A 25,024-nucleotide genomic window follows, 5' to 3' on the forward strand; every position below is an offset into this window, starting at 1 on the left:
TAACAAAAACATAGAAACTGAGCAAGGAAATACAAACACATAGGACACTGTTATTTTTGGACAAATGTCCCCGTAAAAACCCAATGCGGGAAAATCGGTGCAGTAGTTCTGAGGGTTTATTATTATTAAGCAGTAGTGAAATCTGAGTACATCTATGGATGTCCAACTGGCAATCCAAACAGCAAGAAAATATGGCAGATATATGCCCTAAGCAACCTCGGCACTCGTGTTGCCTGCACTCGCATTCCTGCACTCGCACGTTCCTGCACTCGCATTCCCGCACTCGCACGTTCCTGCACTCGCGAGTTCCTGCACTCGCATTCCTGCACTCACGCATTCCTGCACTAGGAATAACTCAGCCTCTTGCTATTGCCTCTTCGGATCTGGAAATCTTCCTCCGGATTACTGTCCCTGCCCCTCTACTACGAAAGATTTCTTCGATCGAAATTTCCTCCAGAGAACTTCTCACTTCAAAAATTCGATCTCTTGATCTCTCAGTGTGTTTTCAAAATGACCCTCAAGCCCCTTCTTATATCTTCCTATTGGACAACCAACGGCCTAGATTAAATCCTAATCAAAGGCTCAGATCGTTTTGACTTGATCTCCGTCTTTTTCTAAAAGTTTCACCCACAATTAGATTAATACCCATTAATATTTTAATTTTCCTAAGTTTAGACTTAGGAACCTCATTAAAAATATTAATAATTTTAATAAGATTGTCTTTGGGTGGAATTTCCCAAAACGGTTTCTGGGTTCTTTAGAATGCATGTGCCCAAGCCTCCCTGCAAAATTTGAGGCTTAGAGCACATTCGATTCTACCGCAAATCAACACCTATGGCATACATATTGTCACATCAATTACTGGTGGGCAAATACTCTAAGTGGATCGTTATTCTCCAAGAGTTTGACCTGGAATTCATCAAATCCAAGTCGATGAAATCCTTAGTTTTTGCCGAGCTAATGTGCAATCTGCCTTCTCTTAGATGTTGAATCTACATCTGAAGGTTCCATCGCAGACGGGTCATTGTTTCTGATCTAGTCCTCTGACCCATGGTATGGATATTTTCTTATCTATCTCCAGACCCAGACTTTCCGACCTAATACACCTTGCTCAAAGCAGCGACGTATCGGTACCAATCCCGAAATTACGTGATTATCGGCGACACCTTTTACTGTCGTGGTATCGATATGATTTTACGTAGGTGCCTCACTCTCGAGGAGGCCGAGAAAGTCTTGAATGAATGCCACTCGGGGGCATGCGGCAGACACTTATCTAGTTACGCTACAGCGCAAAATATCTTACGCATCGGCTACTTTTAGCTCACCCTTTTTCGCAACTGTATCCTCGCAATCCAAAAATGTCATGCGTGCCAGATCTATGATCGAAAATTCTGCGCTTCGCCTACTCCGTTGCATCCCGTTATCGTTGTTGGTGCCTTTGCAAAATGGGGTATAGACTTTATGACATGTAACCCTCATTCGTCCAAGGGGAATGGCTATATTATTGTTGTTGTTGACTACTTTACCAAGTGGGCCAAAGCGATAACTACATTCAATAACACCGGCGAAACGGCTCCATACTTTTTCTTCAACCATGTGATTACTAGGTTTGGTGTTCCGCAAGCAATAATAACGGATCACACGAAGCACTTCAAAATCATAAGGTGACCGAATTTGCTGCCAAATTGGGACTTTCACATGAAAATTCCACTCCCTATTATCCTCGAGCTAACGGACAAGTTGAGGTGATTAACAAAGTTCTTAAGACTATGCTTCAACCTATGATAGAGGTCCACAAATCGGACTAGCACTTGCTTCTCTTTGTTGCCTTGTGGGCATACCAAACCTCAGTTAGGACAGCTCCCGGATTCACACCCTTCCAATTGGTGTATGTTAAATTGGCAACTATAGCCAAACTCTAGGTGGGTCATCTTATTTATGGCAACTGATATTTTTCTTGGATCCCTCCCATTGAGAGGTGTAGGATTGATCTAAAGATCATCCGATTTTGATAAGTATTCATGGAGTTATGAATTTATTTGTGTTATAAGACAATTCGTCAACGTCGGCCAGCAACCAAGTAACCCCCACATGTGCTTAACGTTTTAGTATAAAAGGAGATAACTTGAGAGTCATTTCACACACACTTCTCTCTTGATTTTCTCTCCACTCACTTTGAGTTTTAGTGGAAGAGAAATCTAGGAGAAGGATGCCCTAGCCGCAATCCTAAAGGATGCCCTAGCCGCAGTCCTAAAGTGGATTATCTAGCCGCAGTCCAAGGGAGAAGACCCCTAATTCTATACATTGCCCAACATGCCCTCTACATTGCCTAATGGAGAGACCTGGAACGGTGAAGAAGACCTATTCAAGCTTCCCAAATACGCAGATCTATCCTGCCCTAGCTGCAGTAAGGAAGACCAAACAACGTGGGATTTTGGAGGTTCTTTCAGGGTTATATGTGAAGGCCGAGTTGTTGTTAGGAGGGCCAAGATATCTTCCTAGAGAGCCGAGGCAGAGGAGGGTTGTTTGGGTTTGATGTGTGGGTCGTAAGCTACAGCAAAGATACATGGGACAACGTGGGTTGTTTTGGGGTCATGTTATACCCTCATCTTCAGCGTTGGGGCAGAGAGTTTACACTAGCATAGGCCGCATTTCATAAGGCCAATTCTGGGCCAGATTGGAGGATGGTTAGGGATTGTTCTGTGCCCTAACCAGTCCTAGAAATTATAGCAGTAATAAAGTGACAATCAGCTGCGTTTGTATGGTGTGTTGGCAATAAGAAGAATTGATCACGGGTTTCCCCACATTGAGGTTTGTCCCTGGCTAGCGCCACATCTTGTGTCCTCTTGTCTTGGCTTGTCTTCTGCGATTTATGTTTATGTTCTATCTGCAGTTTACTTTAATGCTGATGTGATTGCTAATCTGGAAAAGGTATTGAGATAACTGTGAAAATTGAAATAAATTGCTCTAAGCATAGAACATACCTAAAATTAACAGTGTATGGTCTGGAAGCGATCCTCCCCGTCAAATGTGAAATTCCATCGCTGAAACTAGTTATCGAACTTCTTCCTGCTACTTCCGCAGAGGAGGAGCATCTTTTACATCTAACTCATTTGGATGAAACCCGACGCGATGTCGCGTTAGCCAATGAAGCCCATATAAGATGCATCAAAGTGCAATATGACAAAAGTGTCAAGCCTAGAGTTCGGAAGGTGTCAAGCCTAGAGTTCGGAAGGAGATCTGGTTCTCTTATATGACCAGGAGGCTAAAAAGTTAGGTCGAGGAAAGTTCTAGCCTATGTGGCTAGGCCCATACATTGTGAAGTGTGTCCTTGCAAAAGGGGCTTATGAGTTAGTAGATCTCGATGGAGTTCCAGTGGGGTAGCCTAGAAATGGGTCATACCTCAAAAAATACTATGCCTGATCCCATGCATAGTACATTGTATACATACTGTCTATAGGTGTGTTGAGTGTATTTGCAGTTTGTTTTTCAGAGTTTCTCATGGTTTCTGTTGATTCTTTTTACTTTTGTATTGCATATGTCAACCCTCTATCGAACCGTATATTGGTTATGCCGATGGTGTTAGCCGTAGTACTCAAAACCTATCCTTCGCAGCGTGGGCTATCTTTGCTCCAAATGGCGAGCTAGTGAGTATGCAAGGGATTTGCATTGGTCGCTCGACTAACAACATCGTTGAGTATAGCACAGTGGTTGAGCTACTATATGATGTTATTTCACATGGTATCTGTTGTATAGTCATCAGCCTTTGACTCACAACTCGTAGTGCTACAACTCACTAATATCTATTCAGTGAGAAATCTCACCATCCTTCGCATGGTTTTGAGAGTGCGTCTTCTAGAAAGACATTTCGATTTCATACGATATGAACATATTTCTAGAAATTTGAACACATTAGCAGATGCCCTAGCTAATTTTGTTTTAGATTGACATTTGCAACGAATGTAAATAACTTTCAATTCACATCACATCATATTGAAAGCAAAATAGGAACTAGGAAACACTAAAAATATATATATATAAAGTTTGGTTTTACAAAATGTGTGCCCCGAGACACATATGGCTACATCGCCCATATAAAAACTACATGCAAAACATCTAAGTAGACAAATCAGTGGTGCTCATGATAAAACAACATTGCACAAGCTATCTTGCGCAGTAATCGACCAATACGACTAGGCACTCCGATTGTGTGTCATTGAAGTCGCAATGGAAGTTGATCGACCACGGTCTCATCAATCCCATGTGTCAGTCCTTCCATGTGGCCACCTCCGATAGGATCTTAGCTACCTTAGGATCTCGTAGCGCATCCCGTCCTACCACAGCAATTAGTACTTGTCTCACTGCCTCCTCCTGTGGTTGTCTCTCTGTACGACGAAGATAGGTAGCACCTACTGGTCGAACAAGTCCAACATCTGCATGAAAACATCAAATAGTTTAGTCTCAGGAGCATCAAAAAACACAAAAAATATCATAAAACCTTTCAAAAACTAATGATCGAAGTATCTTACCTGAAGCATCCCATTTCTCACCCTCAGGCAACTCGAGCTCGAGATCATCATGGAAATCCATCCTCGCATAAGGATAATCATCAATGATGATGAACTACCTGCGTAGCCATCCAAAGAAGGTTGGTGAAAAGTTGATCACTGATGGGCCTACATGTCGGCTCATATGATCTGTCCACCTCCTCATCCGTGGGATCCTTAGATCGATGGGCCCGAATACAATTGGTTGGGGCTGCAGTAATGGTACCCGCACTAGAGAAAAAGAGACTAAGATCACGCCATAGCCGAAGTTCTTCAACTTTCCCTCCTTTGCTTTAGTAAGTTGTTCCTTCAAATTCACCAAGACACCCTCACTCTAGTTGAATACTGTTAGCTCTAGACATTCTATTCCATACTGCATGTATGATTTGCTTGCTACATGTAGTGTTGAGTTGCTTGCCAATCTTGCAATAATGAACAAGATTGTTCTCAGAGGTAATTGGGTTACATCTTTTATGTTGATCTTTCCATCCCTAGTAGGAAGGGCTCGAGGTCTACAATAGGTAGTGATATAGTCTTTCACTGTCTCACTACCACTTCTTCCACCTAGAAGAGAGACGGGGGCACCTCGCTTTGACAATCTTGTCAGAAAGTAAATATCCTCTACCTGTATCTCGAGTAGATTCTCCCCAAACCTGAACGCCTGTGCCTGAATATCCCATGAACAGACAAGGTACTTCAACAACTCCATCTATTGCCTCATACCAGGAAGCCAGAAGAATTTCAATAACCCACAATTTTTGAGCGCCTGGATGGTAGCAGGGTTGTTTGTCGCATTCAAGTCTTGTTCCTCATGTTCTCTTTCTCTCCAAATGAATGCCATTTTGTGCTAATGGGTACCTGAAACATCAACAAGGAATCCATTAGGCTCTTTCCCATGCAAAAAACCTGACAAAATTTGAGGCAAAACTGAAAAAAACTTGGAGAAATGCGCCCAACGCACCCCAGCAGTGTCTACCAAAGCATTGCACCTCTGCCTACAGTGTTTCTCTGCCTAGGCGCAATGTAGCTTTCGGCACAGGGGGGGTGTGTTGGTCCCAAGACATTTTTTAAGAACCCCGAGGGCCTCAAAACCTTGAAAAATTTTCATGAAAACAAAAAAACGAATCGTGGAAAGATAGAGAAAGGTTTCAATTCCTACCTGGAAGCAACGACACTCGAAATGGCTCCCTGGATTGGCCACAATCAGCTACAGAAGATCGAGGGCAAAAGGGCTCCAAATATTCATTGTTGAAGGTAAAATGGTAAATGGTAAAAAAGATAGGTTATTTTGAATATTTATGGTCTTTTCGTCATTATTTTATTCATTTTTAGTGTTTTGACCTAGATATGCTTCATTTTTACTATGAAACAAGTATGTTTAATCCTTCTTGTGGTGTTTTGAGCAGGTGGACAATTGTTACCAAGTTTTCATTATGTTTAGAACAGGTTACTTTGACCACAAAGTACACTTTTATCTCTTTTTTGGGCTCTTTAAACCTACGAAAAAGGAACCGCCCCAGAGTCCTCTTTCAACTCTTTTCAGACTCCCAAAATATGAAAAGATTGTGAAGCACTTGTCTTTTTGAACTCATAAAGGTAAATGAAATTCTACTTAGTATAAGTTTAAGCCTTTTCCGAACTAAGAAAGACTATTTACGAAAAATGAATACCTTAGTCAAACACGGCTAAGAGGAACCCTTGGGTATTGTTTTCTACTTTTTCGGACCTAAGGGACTATCTACGAAAAGGGACATCCGAAGTTTTCTTTTTCGCCTCTTTTCCAAACTCTCTAAACATGAAAAAGATGTCGAGTTTTACCTTCACTGGACTCGTTAAAACATCAAACAATGATGGACTTGTTGAACATGACAAGACCGAACCACTCCTACTCGGAGGGATTCATGTGAAGGATGAACTTACAGATCAAGCATATGTTATCCTCCTCAAGCTTGTTAAAAAATAAAGAGGTACTAACCAGTATGGTTGGGGAAATTGGGAAAACAAGGGATTCCATTTTGCTAATGGCAGCGAGTCACTCTTGAACACGACACTCTTCCACTTCATCTTCGTGGTTGTTGGGTTGGGTAATCTACTTGTCTTTTGGTTATCATACCATTTTTAGAGCCTCCATTTCGGTTTTGGGTCAATGCTGCCAACTCCATTCAATGTCGTCGGTGTGTTCAAGAGAAGTCATTCAGTTGATCTATGCTACAATACTCTTAAGCCTTCATTTCATGTCTTCCTTTCCTGATCCAATTCCATATCAGCATCATTCTAATCATTCTGTCTCAATCATGATACCCATTTCGTGTCGTTGATGGGGGATACATCAAGGCCCTCCTATGACAGGTCACTTCCTTTCATCATCAGCACATCATCCAAGAAGTTGACTTACAAACACCCTTTGGTACCTTGGTGCTTGCATACATCAATGGCAAGTTTCCTCGCTCTCAGCGATAGGTTTACATCATTGGCCTTCGACTGAAAGATTTTGTGTGGTCTTCGACATCAACTCATTCATTCACACCATACAGATTGTACTATATTACCTTGAGAGCCATTAACATCATCGGTGGTTTCTCTCGTGTCTGTTAACGGCTTACATCATTGGCCGGTAATCAGATGGTGTCTACCATGTTTGACTCCAGCTCATTGATTCACATGGTTAGACTCATACATTGGTTGGTCATGTGAACAAGATAGAAGACCTCAGATCTAGTTTCATCCATTCGGGCTACGATTTCAGGAGTTATACAAAGATCACAATGTATGATGGTCATGATCATATAGACATTCATCCAGTCATGGGTCCATCAGTTGCATATGTGGACGTGTCTTTTGATCACTGTACATTTTATGTTAACTTATGAGCTGCGTATGGGTATGCCTCCCTCAACAAACAAAGATGTCATGTTGTAAATGTATTGTAACAGATGAAGCTCGTCGATTGTCCTTGATCCCTACTTGTCACAAGGTAAAGCACTTCAGTCATCAGTCATCATCTCTGACTTTGCGCTTTAGGGGGCATTCTGTTATAGGCCATTTTGTCACATCCAATCAGTGAGCCTCCTAATGGGATCAATCAACATCCTATTCCCCCTTGTCACCATCTTGCACAAAGCCCTAAGCATGTACCTTTCATTTCGCAGAATTTAAGCCCTAAACTGCATCATTTGAGCTAGTTTAAGGACCAATGCTCTCTGTCAGCCTACTAAAGTGCGTTCACCAACAGGTTTCTCCACTATGGCTTGCATTGGTCACCAGCAGGTTTCTCCCCTTTGCACCTGCGTTGGTTCTAGAAATCCGGGAGAATGATTGAGATTCCAAAAGCTTCCCCTTCTAGGAGTTTCCAGAAGTTGTTTCAACTACTTACCTTGGATAAAACATTCGGATCCTATCCTTCCCTACCAATGTTACTTGGGAGCGGGAGCGACATTTTCAGAAGCTCCCAATTTGGGAGCGAATCCCGGAGCAATTTTTTAAAAATATATATATTTTTTAAATTTCTTAATTTTTGATACATATATGTCAACAAAAACATGTAGAATGATGAATTAGATATAAAAATCATAAAAAAACATAAATTGATCATTGAACCATATCACATCAATCATCTAGAAGTTATAATCTTCATCAACCATGTCCACAAGTTAGTAAAATACATATTACAACTGCAACATGTTGAGTCTCGTGAATCATGATTCATCAAATTCAATCTTAAAGTTTCAACTTCAAGCTTTCAAAATTGAAAATTCAATATATAACATTTATCATCATTGATCACCAAAGTTGTACTTGTAAGCTAAGTTTAACCATTACAAGAAATAATATCGTAGATATTTCTAAGTCCTAACTTCTAATTGTTAAAATGAAATGAAATGTTATAAAATGAAACATGAATAATGAAATGAAATGAAACAACTTTAGTCTTTCACGAAGCATCATAATTCACAATCATTACCAATGAGTTATAATTGCCAACTTCAAACTTCAAATTTTCATTGTCACAGTCATATATTGTTTACAAAAAATATCATTATGATATGAAAGAGTCAAGAGTAAAGAGTCAAGGACTCAAGACTCAACAGTTATGAAAACTAATAGAAACTAGAAAAGACAAGTAAACTATAAATCTACATGTGGCCCTTGCCACGAGAGTCTCCAGGAGTATAAGCAGGTCGTGGTGGTCTTCTAGGAGTCTCCCGCACAAACCGACGACCAGAACTAGAAGGCACATGCCCTCCACGTGAGGGTGTAGATGGAGGTGGCGACAGCAAAGGAACAAGACTCGGACCTCGATCACTGCTACTGGCTGGTGGAGGTGGAGGTGGCATCGCTGCTGCAGCTGCAGCTGCTTCATCTTCATCCCTTATAAGTTCCTCTTCCAGTTCTTCAAGATGCACTATACCATCCTCCAAATTGTCATCCTTTGGGTGATTGTCCCAAATTTTATATGTGGGATCCTCATAAGCCCGATCACAATAATGACTCAACAACCTCAAGTTGTAGTGCACATAAACCAAGCTTTCTACTCGGTTTTCATTGAGTCTGTTTCTTTTCACATTGTGTATGAAGCTGTAGGTGCTCCAACACCTCTCTACAGAAGAAGTATTCACAACCTGTGATAGAACTTTTTTTGCCAATTTTGGCAAAAGTCCATGGTCGCCATATGTTTCCCACCATGTGAGAGTATCAAATCTGTCTGTGTCTTCCACTGCATGGAAGGTACCAAACAAACTAGTGCCATTGAAGTATTTGCCTATTTCAAGGCGCACAGCTGCACATTCCCCCTTGTCAGGTATCAACTTTTCTAATGCTTGCAAATATCCACTAGTTACCTCTGCATCTAAATGGGGTTTGGTCCAAATCCCACCCCCTGGTGCAAGTTGGCCCAACCAAGATGTAAAGTAGTATTTTGGCGTAGGGATATACGCCAAGCAATGTAGTGAAAGATTAAGTTTATTCCAGCGTTCACACACACAATCGTGAATCAGTTTGTACAAGTCGGGATCTCTGTTATGAACAATATCTTTTATTTGCCCCAACATGGTATCCATTTGCTCATACACCTCGCCAATCACTGGTTTGTTTGTATCTGCAAACCGAATCATGTGATAAATGGGCTTGGTGAAATCCAATACTTGCCTCACACTTGTCCAAAACTGACCATCAAGAGCGGCCTCCTCCACCAGTTCAAAACCTTGCCTGTCAGCTGCATTTGTAGCCCTTTCCTTTAATACCTGCCAATGTCGACTTGATACCATGCTAGCCAATGACTCTCTTACCTTCAAAAGGCGCCTGAAGGTGAGGTAATAGCTATCAAATCTAGTCTTCACAGTCTTCAACAACTCCAATCTCGAGTGACTACGGAAAAGGCCAGGGGTATTGCTATGATTTGTAATAAATTTTATCATTTGTTTGCCTTTCTTGTACAAATCACCAATCCATTTGTATTGTGCATTTTTGTTCTTGACAACATCATGCATCAGAAGGTTCAATGTGTGAACCAAACATCCAGACCAAAATATGTTGGGGTATTTATCCTCAATAATTGCTCTCGCTGCCTTACAATTAGGAGCATTATCAGTGATGACTTGGATGACATTGTATGGCCCAATACGGTCAATTGTTTCAAGTAATGCTTCTGCAATGTTGATGGTGGTCCTGAACTTGTCTAAGTAATCAAGTGCAGTTAGAAAGATGGCACCACTAACAGACACAGCGAGAACACTTATCAATGGCTTGCCTTTTACATTTGTCCATCCATCAGATACAATGGACACCCCATGGTCAGTCCAAGAACTTGTCATTCTATTCACAGAACGTGATATTTTTGCTTTTTTATGATCAAGTCCAACGGTTCTTGCCTTGTCATACCAACGGCTCTTGTATCCTTTAGGAGCATCATTTATGGCAAAAACCATTTCATGCCAATAAGGTGAGCGAAGAACATTGAATGGTATCCCACATGCATAGAGAAACCTATAAACCTTTGAATCCACATCATTCCTACACCCTTCATCAAGGAAATCTGATATGGTTCTACGCCTTAAAGCTGATGACCCTGTGCCTCCATATCCACTGCCTTGGGAGGATGTTGAAGGAGTTCTTTGTGCTTGTGATTGTGAGCTTGGTTCAAAGAAACCCCTTGATTTTTTTGATTTGTATTGGGCTTCCTCCTCTTCCCTTATGTATTTGGCTCTATCCGCTACCGACACCACTGGACAAGTTTTGATTCCTATTTGTTTGTCTCCATCCCATGGCCTTTTCCCGCAGAGGTGTTTTCTAGCACAGGTGTATGAACCTGTGTAATCATTGTTGCAATGGAGGCAATGAAATTTAGTGGTTCCACCCCCTCTCCCTGCTTCAGGCCTATTAACATATTTACACAATGGGGTTTGGTCTTGTTTAGTTTTTTGAGAGTCATGTTCACCCTCCTCCAGCTCCTCCTCACCGGGGTTTTCATCAAATCCACTTTCTCCAACTTCTTCATCCCCCTCTTCATTTTGACCCCTCCGTTTCCAACTCTCCAACACCATAATAACCATAAAAGGGACCAAGAAGAGGACAATGCCAAGAAATATAGCCAGGTCCATGATGTTTGATATTTGTAGGCTTTTGAATCTGCAAATTAATTTAATTTATTTAGATTAATTAATTTAATTTAGATTTATAATTTTTTTACTAAATAAAGTTAATAAACTAAATTAAACTAACTAAATTACTACCTAACTAAATTAAACTAACTAAACTAACTAAATTACTAAGTTACTTACCTCTTTGCAGGCTTGCTCCTTGCTCCTCGGCGCTTGCTCCTCGCTTCTCCTCGCTCCTTTGCTCTTGCTCTCCAGCTTCTACTCAACTCATTCAAGTGATAATGAAATTTTTTTTGCCCCATTGTGTTTTTAAAACATAAATTTTTTTTTAAATTTGATTTTTTTTGGCATCCGCGATTTTTTTTCCGCCGGATCGCTCCCGTCGTCGGTCGAATCGCTCCCGGAGCGAAAATTTAACGCTCGGGAGCGATCGCTCCCAATCTGTAATTTTCGCTCCGGGAGAGACAGGAGCGGCGCTCCCGATTTTGGCAGGGAGCGGAAATTTTTTTATCGGGAGCGCGCTCCCAACCCGCTCCCGCCCGGAGCGCGGATTGGGAGCGGGTTCGAAGGGGGGGGAGCGCTCCCTCGCAACTCTGTTCCCTACATTGGAGTTTTCACCACTTATCCTTTGATCCTATCCCTCCATCAAAGGTGGATATCTTACCCTAGATTGTTAATTGGATAAGAACTCCCAACTTACCTTACTTCTCTATATATTCCCAGCATTCTATCTGGTTGGGAGTTGGCTTTTGGAGAAGGATTCTGCCCTTATGCTACTGCAGTAAGTGGTTATCATCTCACGCATTTAAGGTGATTGGAGCTGCATATTGTGACAAGGAAAGGACAAGTCAACAACTTGGAGGAGCTCTTCTACAAGATCAACTGCTACTTATGGTTGTAATCTCCTTCCATTTATATTAATGCAAAAAATTCATTGTTTTCCTATATGTGATGTTGTTATTTCACTTATTTCAATACCATGTTGATCTATTGAATGAAGTACTTAGATGATACTACATAGATATCGTAGTTTCTTTGCTTGTGTTATCTGACTGTGGAGGTTCTAATTTTGGCATTCAGAGTTGGAATTGGAGCTTCCAAGCTAAAGGAGCGAAGTGTGCGAAGGATTCTAAGTAGGCCTCACTCCATCATCTATTTACTTCAATGTTCCACCAACACTCCGGGACGGGGAGACAAGTGCGAGGAGACGCACAAAGGGGACGTGTGGGAGTACCCCCCAATTTTAAGGAAATTTAGGGGGGACGGGGGGGACGTCGGGGTATATAATTTTTTTTCTTTTTAATATATATATATATATATCAAATTCATATTCTATAATGAAAGCATAAATACAATAATACATACATATTTGAATTAAATAATGAAATACATTGATCCATACTCATCATCCTTACTAATACATACATGATTCATCCATAGACCACGAGATTCAATAATGAAATACTCTAATCCATATTCATTATTCATTATTCACCATTCTAGAATCTACATTGATTTAAAAATTAAATTCATCATTCTAGATTCTAAATTGATTTAAAATTTAAATTCATCATTCTAGAATCTAATTAGTACTAAGAAAAATATAATAGTTACTGAAATCTAAAGTTTGGAATAGTAAATTGATATAGCTAAAACTCAAAAACAGTGGAGTGATGAATCTAAAAGTCACTCTAAAATACACATAGGGCTTGGTGCTCTTGATTATATATTGGTGCTCTTGATTAAATACTAACTCCATACCCTTGTACATGACAAAATGCAATGGAAACATTGCAATCCATCAAATCCTAAATTCCTGAAAAACTGTTAAGTCTACTAGATTTTGAGTGAGATCTAAAATTCTACTTTCTCCATATGAAATCCAATGAGGTCGGATCCACTCTCAAACATCCTAAGTCATTTCATGGTAATGTTAAAAATTTAAGTAAAAGGATGAAAATGAAAGATAAAGGAGAATGTCACTTTTACTTTAAGAATTTAACATCACCATGAATTGCATAGCATTAGTAGGGAAATATGGTCAAATACTAGGTTTTCCCTATCATAAATCATTGTTTACAAGCAAATTTAAGGGGGGACACACACTGGGGAAATGTCCCCCCTGCGTCTCCCCGCGTCTCCCCAAAAGGGGGTCGTGGGGAAACATTTCCCCAGACGTCCCCCCGTCCCAGGTGCGTGAGGTGCGAGGGATGCGCGCACCCAACCCTGGGGGATGTGTCCCCGTGGAACACTAATTTACTTTAAGGAAAAGCATTTTATTCCTTGTCTCTCTGTTGTTCTAGGTTAGCCACCAACCTAAGGTAGATACTTTTGTCCGCAATCATAAATCTCATATAACAAAGCTCATCATTGGTTGCTAAACCCTTGTAATATCCCTTATCAGGAATCTTCCTCAAACACAAGCAAACTCCAACCAGAGATGGACTAGGAGGGCATTTACCAGATATGTCGCCTCTTTAAAGAGAACGAGATCTGGAGGCTACCTGGCCCTTTCCAGACTCTGTGTAAGAGTATAGGAGAAAACACACAAGTGGTATAGTAGCCGGGAAGCTCAAAGAAATAAAAAATAACAATGGTGCAACATATAACAATATAACCATAAGCAGATACTCAAGAAATGCAGAGAGAAATGCTAAGCCATTTTATTATACTGAGGAATAGAATGAGTACATGAGGTGATCAGAAAGATGGCACCTCGACTTGCACAAGGCAAGTGAAGAAATACACTCAGAATAACAAGGAATGGCCTCTCTCTCAACTGCGTCCAATCTGCTGGAGAACTGTCGTGCTACTGCTGCTGCTAGAAATCAAATGAGAATTTGGGGTTGTTTCCCTCCTCAGAAAATGCTGAAACTCTGGGATCGGATTTTACTCAGAAAACCCAAAAAAACACAGAAAGCTTTTTTGAAATGGTCGACCCCCAAAAATCGCCCCCTTGAGGACCCACGCAATCCCTCAAGGCTCTGCACTGCCACTGAAATAAACCCACCACAACTCTGCCTGAAACTCAGCCAAAATCCTCCAATATGCAAGAGTTGATCCCATGCTCAACCTCCCAGCACATATCCACCTGCAAAACCCCAATCCAGAACTCCTGCTAGAAAAAACTGCATCATCCCTCTCAAGACTGCGCAGTCATCTACGATGCTCAATCCTCCTGCCAAAATGCTGATGAAACTACTGCAAAAATACTGATGGAAATACCTTGCTCGAGCAGGCACTCGAAGTCCCCCGGGGCTAAGGGTGAGATGGAGACACTCAATGCACTAAACAGTGTTGCAAACTAGCTAAATAGCCAGCGTGCTCTAAGTCGAAGTGACTAGCTCAAATGCACATAATCGAATGCCAAAATGAGGAGGCTCCTCTCTCCTTTATAGCATTGGCCTCTCTCAATCCCAAGGCTCACCTCCTCCAACGTAGCTTTCCTCTTGCCACGTGTTTCTCACCATTTGCACAGTCACTCCAAGTGTCTACGTGGGCCCCTCCTCTACGTGGTTCTTTGGCCCCCCTTGGTTCACCCTTTAAGTTACAACATTGTGCTACTAGGGAGTGTCTTTATTCATGTAGTAAGTATGTCCTCCCTTTCCTCACCTTTTTATTTATAAATAGCTATAGAAGGCAAAATTGAGCAAAATCGAATATTCCAATTAGCCATGGCTAATTAGGAATATTACAGTCTCCCCCAGCAAAATGTTGCTTGTCCTCAAGCAACTGAAGTGATGGATGCTGCAAGATCTTCTCACTCTCCCAAGTGGCATCCTCATCTGATAAATTCTTCCACCTCACCAAGAATTCTCGGACTGTCCTACTCTGCACCCGCCTCTCCCTGGTATCAATAATAACCTCTGGCTGCAACACCAAATGCCCCTCATCATCCATGGGTGGTAGCTCATCTGTCACTGTCACATGCTGTCCCAATGCCTTCTTCAGGCATGATACATGAAAAATGTTATGAATCTTGCTGCCTTGGGGCAGCTCCAACTCATATGCAACCTGTCCAATCCTGCGTATCACCCTGTATGGCCCATAAAAGCGGGGCTTGAGCTTCTCAGCCCCCTTCTGCTTCAGTGACGACTGTCGGTATGGCTGTAATCATAGGTAGACCAGGTCCCCTACCTCAAACTGTCTCTCCACCCGACCCCTGTCAGCATACAGCTTCTGCTGGTTCTACACTGTAGCCATATTATCCTTGAGAACTCGGAGAATATCCTGACTCTCTTGGATCCAAATCTTGGCTCTCAGAGCCTTGCTAGCACCAAACATCATGTCAGCAAAAGATAAAGGATGATACCCATACAAAGCATAAAATGGTGACATATCGATGGACATGTGATGAGTAGTGTTGTAGCAGTACTCCCCTAGATGCAGCCACTTCAGCCATGCTCGTTGCTGCCCACTAGCATAGTTACGCAAGTAGCCCTCCAGCCACTTGTTAACTATCTCTGTCTGCCCGTCCATCTGTGGGTGATAACTGGTACTCGGTGTCAACTTCGTCCCCACCAACCGGAAAAGCACCTGCCAAAACCCGCCCATAAAACAGCTGTCCCTGTCACTGATGATGGTCTTAGGAAGACCATGTACCCTGAAGACCTCTCTGAAGAACAGCTCGGCCACCTGTGCTACTGTGTAGTGTGCGGATATGGCAAAAAAATGTGCGTACTTCGTCAGTCGATCAACGACGACAAAGATACAATCCTTGCCCTGCACCATGGGAAACCCTATGATGAAGTCCATCGAAATACTCTCCCATTTCCCCTCCGGAATGGGAAGAGGCTGTAATAATTCTGTGGGATGGCTCATCTCCCCCTTGTTCCTCTGGAAAACATCGCACTCCCGAACATGCTGGAGTATGTCCTCCTTAAGGCCCTTCCATGAGAACCTCTCTCTAATGGCCCTGTAGGTTTTGGTAAACCCCTAATGGCCTGCCAATGGTGAATCATGTGACGCCTGAAGTATCTTCTTCTTGCGCTGAGACCCCTCATTCAAGAAGATCTGGTCCCTATAGTAGATGATCTCATCGATCACCCTGTACCTGTCATCCGCCACCTGCCCATCCAGAAACTCACATGCAAATCTATCCTTGGAGTACTCTACTAAGAGTCGAGCCCTCCAATCTGCGTCCAAGCTCATAAGAGACAACGTAGCTAGCCTACGTGAAAGGGCATCTGCTACCACGTTGTTCTTACCTTTGACATACTCAATGTCAAAGTCATATGCTTGGATCTTGCTAATCCACTTCTGCTGCCTCTCCTGTAGCTGCTTTTGCTCCAAAAAGAACTTGAGGCTGTTGTGATCAGTCCTCACTCTGAACCTGTTACCCACCAAATACTGCCAGTACTTAGCCAATGCATGCATGATGGTCGACATCCCCTTGTTGTATATAGAATACAACCTCTCGTGCGGAAGGAGCTTCTGGCTCTCAAAGGCTATAAGGTGACCTCCCTGCATCAACACTGCGCCGATCCCCTCTCCCGACACATCACACTCCAAAACAAATGGCTGTGTAAAATCTGGCAACGCAAGCACTAGGCAGCTGCTCATAACCTCCTTGAGCCTGTCAAAGGCTCGCTGCGCTATATCCGACCAACTGAATGCCCCCTTCCTTGTCAAATCTATCAGGGGTGCAGCAAGTTGTGAGAAACCCTTGACGAACTTCCGGTAGTAAGTACAAATGCCAATGAATCCTCGAAATTCCGTCACGTTTCTCGGCTCCGGCCAATCTCTAATGGCCCTGATCTTCTCCTCGTGGACCCTCACTCTGTCCACTCCTATGATGTGTCCCAAGTATAACATCTCCGTCAACCCGAACTCACATTTGGAGAGCTTGCCATAAAACTGCAACTCCTCCAAGATGTGCAATACTGTCTCAATGTGTTGAAGATGCTCCTCCCAAGTCCTGCTGCAGATGAGTATATCATCAAAGAATACCAACACAAATTTCCTCAAGTCACTGCGGAAGATGTGATTCATGCAAGACTAGAATGTAGCTGGGGCGTTGGTTAGCCCGAAGGGCATCACCAAAAACTCAAAGTGCCCATAGTGACACCTGAAGGTGGTCTCGGGAATGTCTTGTTCCCTCACGAAATATGATGGTACCCAGATCTCAAATCAATCTTTGAGAAGAACCGGGCTCCTCTCAACTCATCCATCAACTCATCGATCCTGGGTATGTGGTACCTGTTCTTCAGGGTCTTCTTGTTCAGGGCCCTATAGTCAATGCACATCCTCAATGTGCCGTCCTTCTTCACCAACCCCACGAAAGAAGCAAAAGGAATCATGCTCGACCGAATGTGCCCAAGAGCCAGCAACTCCTAAACGGCCCGCTCAATCTCATCCCGATAGGCCTTGGGATGCCTATAGGGGGTAGTAATCACTGCCTGTATGCCCTGCTCAAGCTCAATGGTGTGCTCAAACCCCCGGTCCGGTGGTTGTCCTGGCGGAATCTCCCCAAATACTGTGGCATACCGGTCAAGGATGGACTGTATCTCTGGGTGCACTGTCTGCCCTGTAGTCCCTGCCTCTGATGCACGTAGCTCCACTACCCACTCTATGTCTCCCTTCCGAAAGACTGCCTCCATCCGATGAGCTGAAACAGTCTGAGGCGGGTATGTGTGTTGTCCCCGTATCTTCTCGTGCCTCCCTGTCTTCTCATCATCCCATTCCATCTCTAGGGCCTTCCAATCTGTAGTGACCTTCCCTAAAGTGATGAGCCTCTTAACACCCGGTACTATGTTGATGTCCGGAATATTAACCACGAAGAAGTGGTCAGTCAGTGTGTAGGTGCCCATCGTCACTGATAACTCTGGAACATAACGAGCACACACCATGGTCTGATATCCTGGGACCAAAACTGAAAATCCATCGAAGCTCTCTGTCGGTATACCTCTCCGCTCAACCATCTGTGCATCGATGAAGTTGTGGGTGGCCCCACTATCAACCAAAACTGATACTCGTTGGCCACGTACTGTCCCCCGTACGCGCAGCATCAAATACTTGGGAACTCCTCGCAATGATGCAAGGGCTCCTCTGGTAGGTGCAAAAGCTGCACCACCTGCTGCTGGTGGTGGAGGCGGCAAGGAACCCTACATGGCATGACTATCTCTTGCCTCCACATCATCCTCCTCATCTTCTTCCCCGCTGCTCTCGGAGAAGACCTCAATAAAATGTGCTTTGCCAGCAACACATCTATGTCCTGGTGCCCATGGCTCTTGACAGGTGAAGCACAACCGTTTCTTCTTCAACTCACTCCTGACATCATCATCAATCTGTACTCGTCCTGGATTCCCTTTCAGAGGCGGAATCCTCACATCGTTCCCCTTAGGTTGAAAAGCTTGTCGTTGGGGGTAAGGTGTCCGGGTCCTAGGTAAGACATCCTGTAAGTCCCGGGCCCTGCTAATAGCATCCTGAAGGGTGGTTGGTCTAGCGGATCTGACTAGACCCCGAAGTGGCTCTGCTAACCCCTCAACATACATGTAGATCCTCCGTGTCGTGGATAGATCTGGCACCATCACTGAAACCCTCAAGAAATCTGAAATGTAGGTCTCTGAGCTCCCAGTTTGTTTGAGCCTCGTCAACTCCACAAAGTGTTATTCCGGATCCCTCCGGTCAAACCTCTCCATCAATCTCCTGGTGAACTCGGCATATGTCGTCATTGTGGAGTGTCCGAGTGTACCCATCCCATGGAACCACCAATCCTGGGCCCCACCATCCAAATGTAATGTCGCCACTTTGATGGCCTCTGTCTCCGACATCTGGTTAAGCTGGAAGTAAATGTCCAGCTTCTCCACCCAAGACTTTGTCGAACTGTTTAATGAACCATCAAACATGAGCACGTGGAATCTACCAGCTACACGGTGGGTGTCACCATCATGATAATGCCGGTACCCTCTGTGATGGTCGCGGGGTCTACTATCCCGCTGGAGCTGAACAAAGTCTCTGAATGAGAGAGCCTCCCTAAACTCTTGCCCATAGGCCTGGTATTCTGCAAAATAATCGCCCATATGACCGGGCTCTGCCTCCTGCTGGGCTCCGGCCCCCGTGTTTGCTCCTAAGAAAGTGGGCATGGTAGAGCATGTAGGGGCATGTGAGGCCACCTACTGAGTAGTATCACACTGCTCTGGAAAATGGTGGGATGCACCCGATCCCTCACCAACCTGGAAAACCCTTGGGCTCTCACACTGTCTAGCCTCTACTGTCGTGAATCTCTGCCCAATCACCTAAATCTACCTCAACAAATCCTGTACTGATTTGAGGAGCATGTCCGCAAATCTCTTCCTGTCATCATCTGCCATCAGATCCTCCTACTCTGCGTCCACCACAAGCTCCTTCTGTTCTGCGTCCACCACAGGCTCCTCCTGTTCTGTGTCCACCACCGGAACACAATCTCCCTCTCCGTAAGTGTTCTCCAACCTACGCCTAGTGTCTCTGTATCTCCTACCTCCGTAACAAATGTAGGGCCTTTCCCCTGGTGTCATAGATTGCTAGCTCCACAGGCTGAGCCAGATCTATGCTCTGATACCACTGTAATATCCCTTATCAGGAATCTTCCTCAAACACAAGCAAACTCCATCCAGAGATGGACTGGGAGGGCATTTACCAAATATGTCGCCTCTGAAAAGAGAACGAGATCTGGAGGCTACCTGGCCCTTTCCAGACTCTGTCTAAGAGTATAGGAGAAAACGCACAAGTGGTATAATAGCCAGGAAGCTCAAAGAGATAAAAAATAACAATGGTGCAACATATAACAATATAACCATAAGCAAATACTCAAGAAATGCAGAGAGAAATGCTAAGCCATTTTATTATACTGAATAATAGAATGAGTATAGGAGGTGATCAGAAAGATGGCACCTCGACTTGCACAAGGCAAGTGAAGAAATACACTCAGAATAGCAAGGAATGGCCTCTTTCTGAACTGCGTCCAAACTGCTGGAGAACTACCATGTTGCTGTTGCTGCTAGAAATCAAATGAGGATTTGGGGTTGTTCCCCTCCTCAAAAAATGTTGAAACTCTGGGATTGGATTCTACTCAGAAAACCCAAAAAAACCTAGAAAGCTTTTCTGAAATGGTCGACCCCTGAAAATCGCCCCCTTGAGGACCCACGCAATCCCTCAAGGCTCTGCGCTGCCATTGAAATAAACCCACCACAACTCTGCCTGAAACTCAGCCAAAATCCTCCAATATGCAAGAGTGGATCCCCTACTCAACCTCCCAGCACAAATCCACCTGCAAAACCCCAATCTAGAACTCCTTCCAGAAAGAACTGCATCATCCCTCTCAAGACTGCGCAGTCATCTAAGATGCTCAATCCTCCTGCCAAAATGCTGATGAAACTACTGCAAAAATACTGATGGAAATACCTTGCCCGAGCAGACACACGAAGTCCCCCGGGGCTAAGGCTGAGATCTCCAAACGGAGACACTCAATGCACTAAACAGTGTTGCAGACTAGCTAAACAGCCAGCGTGCTCTAAGTCAAAGTGACTAGCTCAAATGCACATAATCGAATGCCAAAATGAGGAGGCTCCTCTCTCCTTTATAGCATTGGCCTCTCTCAATCCCAAGGCTCACCTCCTCCAACGTAGCTTTCCTCTTGCCACGTGTTTCTCACCATCTACGCAGTCACTCCAAGTGTCTACGTGGGTCCCTCCTCTACGTGGTTCTTTGGCCCCCCTTGGCTCACCCTTTAAGTTAAAACGTTGTGCTACTAGGTAGTGTCTTTATTCATGAAGTGAGTATGTCCTCCCTCTCCTCACCTTTTTATTTATAAATAGCTATAGAAGGCAAAATTGAGCAAAATCGAATATTCCAATTAGCCATGGCTAATTAGGAATATTACAACCCACCCCCCTTGACTTAACCTAGGGTCCATTTGGTCCGATGTGGTCCTGTTTCCTATCAAAGCTAACTTTTCAAGGATCACTTAGGAATCCAAGTTCCATAAGGATTTTGAGGAATAGGAAGCTCCATTGCATGACATACTCCCTAAACCTAACCCTCAAATCCTCATCAACCTTTCCTAGAAAAACCCTACACCTTGCTTACAAAGCAAGCAAGCCCTAATTTTGAGTTTCTCCTTGGAAATGGTGATTGGAATCACTTTTTATCCATTGCGTTGATATATTCTTTGTAAGTGAGTCCTCATACTGGGTCTCCTCCCATTGATGAAAGTTTGTAAAGAGTAGGGACCCTTTGTTGCGGTGATAGTGGGCTAAGTCCCCATTGTTTCCCTTGTCCTAACAGTTGCCCCTTTAGGACCCCTGCTAGTTTTAGCAATAACAAGTCCCACAAACCACTTGAATGCAGTCACTATTCCAGTGGCAAAACTTTAAACAATTACAGAGTCACCTTTGGGTCTAGAAGGTTAATTAGAGTTAAGTCTTAGGCAATTAAATTAAATCTGATCAAACTTCTTTTACAACAATAACAATCCAATATTTCATTTGCAAGGGAGGTAAAACAGTGATTAATTTACTCTTAAGTTATTTAGTGAATCACTTTTAGGGTCTTGAGATTGTTTAGATTAGATCTAAGACCTTTTATAAATAATTGTGTGCCACCACTTATGTCACTTATACCATTGTTGTTAACACTTCAGATCTGATGTAAATTTTAACAGTGAAAAGAGAGGGATGGGGATAAGAGATGCAAACCCTTAGAAACCTATGCCAAGTTTGGGGATACCCAAGAGAGAAGTCACTCCTCCAATGCCTGCACTCACAAAGGGTTAGCTTGAAACACAAGGAGCAGACCTTTTGGATCACTGCAACCACAAATTATTAGCCCAAACACATGCAATTAATGGATCAGACTTGTAGAGAACTAGCTAACAAGACTAGGGCTTAGAGCTTTGATGTCTTGGCCTTGTAACTCTTCGCAAAGGCCCTGCAACACCAATGGATCAGCCTTAAAACAATTATGTATGATGGATCTAGCCCTCCAAGGGTTGCAGCTAAGGCTAGGGAGCCCAATGAGGCTTGCGACCTAGTGAAAAAGAAGCTCTAGGCCTCATGGCTAGGGGTAGATGGCCTTGGATGGCTAAGATATGATGAGATCAACAACAAGTTAGGGCCTGCAGCACAACAAGTTAGCCACAAAAATAAACATTTACTTAAAGCCCTAATGACTTAGAAAATTCCAATGGCAAACTAGCAATGAAAATCACTTGAAAGCCCTTGATATCATTGCCTTTGGGTCTACAACCAAAGGGATATTAGGGGAAAATATTGAGCAAGTTTAGCACCATAAAAACCCTTGCGGCCTAGTTAGGCCTATGGCTAGGGTTCCTTGGCTGATTAGGCTTGCGGCCAAGCCCTTAAGGGCTAGAAACCCCTTGGCTAGGGAAAATTAGCCCCCTAAACCCTGCAGCTTCCTCAAATAAGCACACAAAAAAATTCTTTAGAGCCCAAAAAAATGATGAAAACCCACAAAAGACACTTGTAATAAGCTTCAGATATTAGCAAATGACACAAAAACCATTAATTTTCAATCAAAAACCCTCCTAAGGCTAGTGGCTTCTCTTTCTAGGCTAGGTGTTGAAGATTGGAGAGGTGGGTATGCTAGATCTAGGCGTTTAGGCCCTAGATCAGGCCTCAAACCCTGAACGACCTTGATATTTTCCTTGGACAACTCCTCCCTAGTCCTCTATGCCCTAAAACCCTCGTCGTCTAGACTAGGAGAGGACTAAGGCTCTTCACAATAAAATTTATCTTTAAAATTGTTGAGCCTTCACACCTGCAAGCTAAATAAATAGAACCAAGACACAAAGTCTAGAAAATTCTAAAATAAAAACCCGAAACTATTATTTACAAATGAGAAAATAATATACAAGGGTTAGAAATGATTTACAAAATTATTTACACTATCCACAATTGAAAATCAATTGTGAATTAGCAAATAAATCTTTTCGGCTCAAATAGATTTTGAGAATAATAATTAATAAGAATAATTTGTAGTTTGATGTACCAACCCAAACCCTGCATAATAGATCGTTAGATAAGCTCAGAGTCCAAACAAAATGCAATCACCTTGAAGTCCATGAACTTGCATCATACCCAAGGGTTGAATACCAGAAGATCTCTACACATAAGAAAGATTATTAGTTCTAAAGGGGCTTGATTCACACAAGAAGTCTAGAGGTCTAGAGATACCTACTAGATTTGTTAGGTTCAATGTGCTTCTTCAAACCTAGTACCTAAAGCAAGATACATGTGCTAATAGATAGTCCAACCACTGGCTATGGAACAGTAATCTTCAATTAAAACAATTAGAGCATTAAAATAATTTCACACATACCATGATCATCAAGCAACAATACACCTTGAATTGAATCCCCAGAGACTTATTAATGCAAAAATTCCCGCAAAGCTTAGCTCAGTACTAGTGATATCAAGATACAGATCAAGATAAAATGAAGAGCTTGAAAGATTTCTTATATAGAAGAATGAGAGGGTTCACTCCAAGTGGAAATAACCGCTAGTTGCATAGATCCATGGCTTGATCCTTAAAGAAAAAATTGATCCCTTGATTAGCTGGCACAAATTACTAAAAAATTGACCTTCCTAGTTCACTGTGCTGGAGGGGTCAAACTTTGATTTCTGGACCACTAGAGGACCTTCGAAAAATAGAATTATCGTTATTTGTGCAAAATTCTCAACTGCTTGGTCCAAAAAATTCGACTTGCTGGAAAATAGTTGGTCCTAACAAATTTCTGCCTTGGAAATGAGGCATTTTATCTTTGACTTGAATTTTTTTCTTTGAAAATAGCCTCAAATAATTTTTTGATGAATTTTCTACTTGGGGGGTAATTAATTTTCCCTTCATTTTATTTTTTAATAATTTCTCGCTAATTTTAATTTTTTTATTTTTTCCAGAAATTAAAATTAAAAGACTCAAGAGGGTATTAAATATTTTTCCACCTTCTAAGTGTATCTAAGAAAATATTTTGGTAATGGTGTTCTAATTATGAGGAACCATTCACCAAAAATATTCCTAGATAACACTTTTACATCAAGATATTACAAATTCAACCTTTAGAAGGGGAAATACACATAGGCTAAGACTCTTAAGACTTCAACCAAATTTTGCAACAAGACACATGATCTAGTATTAAAAATATACATAGATTCAATGACTCTAGGACTCAACTAAGACCTCGTCAATGAGCTTCACCCTAGCTTTGGGTATATCTGGGAGAAGAACTCTACCAATTATCCATGTTTAGAAACACGGATAATTTGAGGAGGTTAAAAAAACTCCCTAGAGTGAAACCCTTTGAGAATAATCATAGGCTTACCTATGTGTTGTTACATGTCTTAATAGTCATACTAGAATCATTTTTATATTATAAAAGCAGAATTTGGATTACAATGATGACATTGACTCAAAAATTTTGTTCCACTATTGTATGCTCTGCTTCTTGGACTGTTGACATGTACATGGTCAACAGCGATCATTTTAATAAAATAATAATTTGCCTCCTTTTGCCAATAAAATAATGCTTTGCCACAATTCTTCGGTAAAATATTATTTTGCCGCCATTCTCCAATAAAATATTATTTTGCTGCAATTTTTAATAAAAATAATATTCGTCCCCTTTTTACCAAAATTGTGCAAACCCCTTAGCAATTTCTTTTTGCACTCACAAAATTGGAAATATTACAAACATGTCTCTTCTACACTAATCACTAATCAATCATTATTATGATTGTTATTATATATATATATATATATATATATATATATAGATATAGATATATATAAAATATAAAATTGGAAATATTACAAACATGTCTCTTCTACACTACTCACTAATCAATCATTATTATGATTGTTATTACATATATATATATATATATGCAC

At 42.2% G+C, this 25,024-nt stretch overlaps 1 protein-coding gene across 1 annotated transcript in view; it reads right to left on the reverse strand.

Moving 5' to 3' along the window:
* Nucleotides 1-25,024, reverse strand: part of LOC149246452 (uncharacterized) — a 170,998-nt gene that overhangs the window by 60,379 nt on the left and 85,595 nt on the right. The window lies entirely within an intron of this gene.

The sequence above is a fragment of the Pinus tabuliformis genome, chromosome 7 (genome assembly GCF_031772625.1).
Source record: "Pinus tabuliformis cultivar Carrire ecotype Pingquan chromosome 7, CPIR1, whole genome shotgun sequence".
NCBI lineage: Eukaryota > Viridiplantae > Streptophyta > Pinopsida > Pinales > Pinaceae > Pinus > Pinus tabuliformis.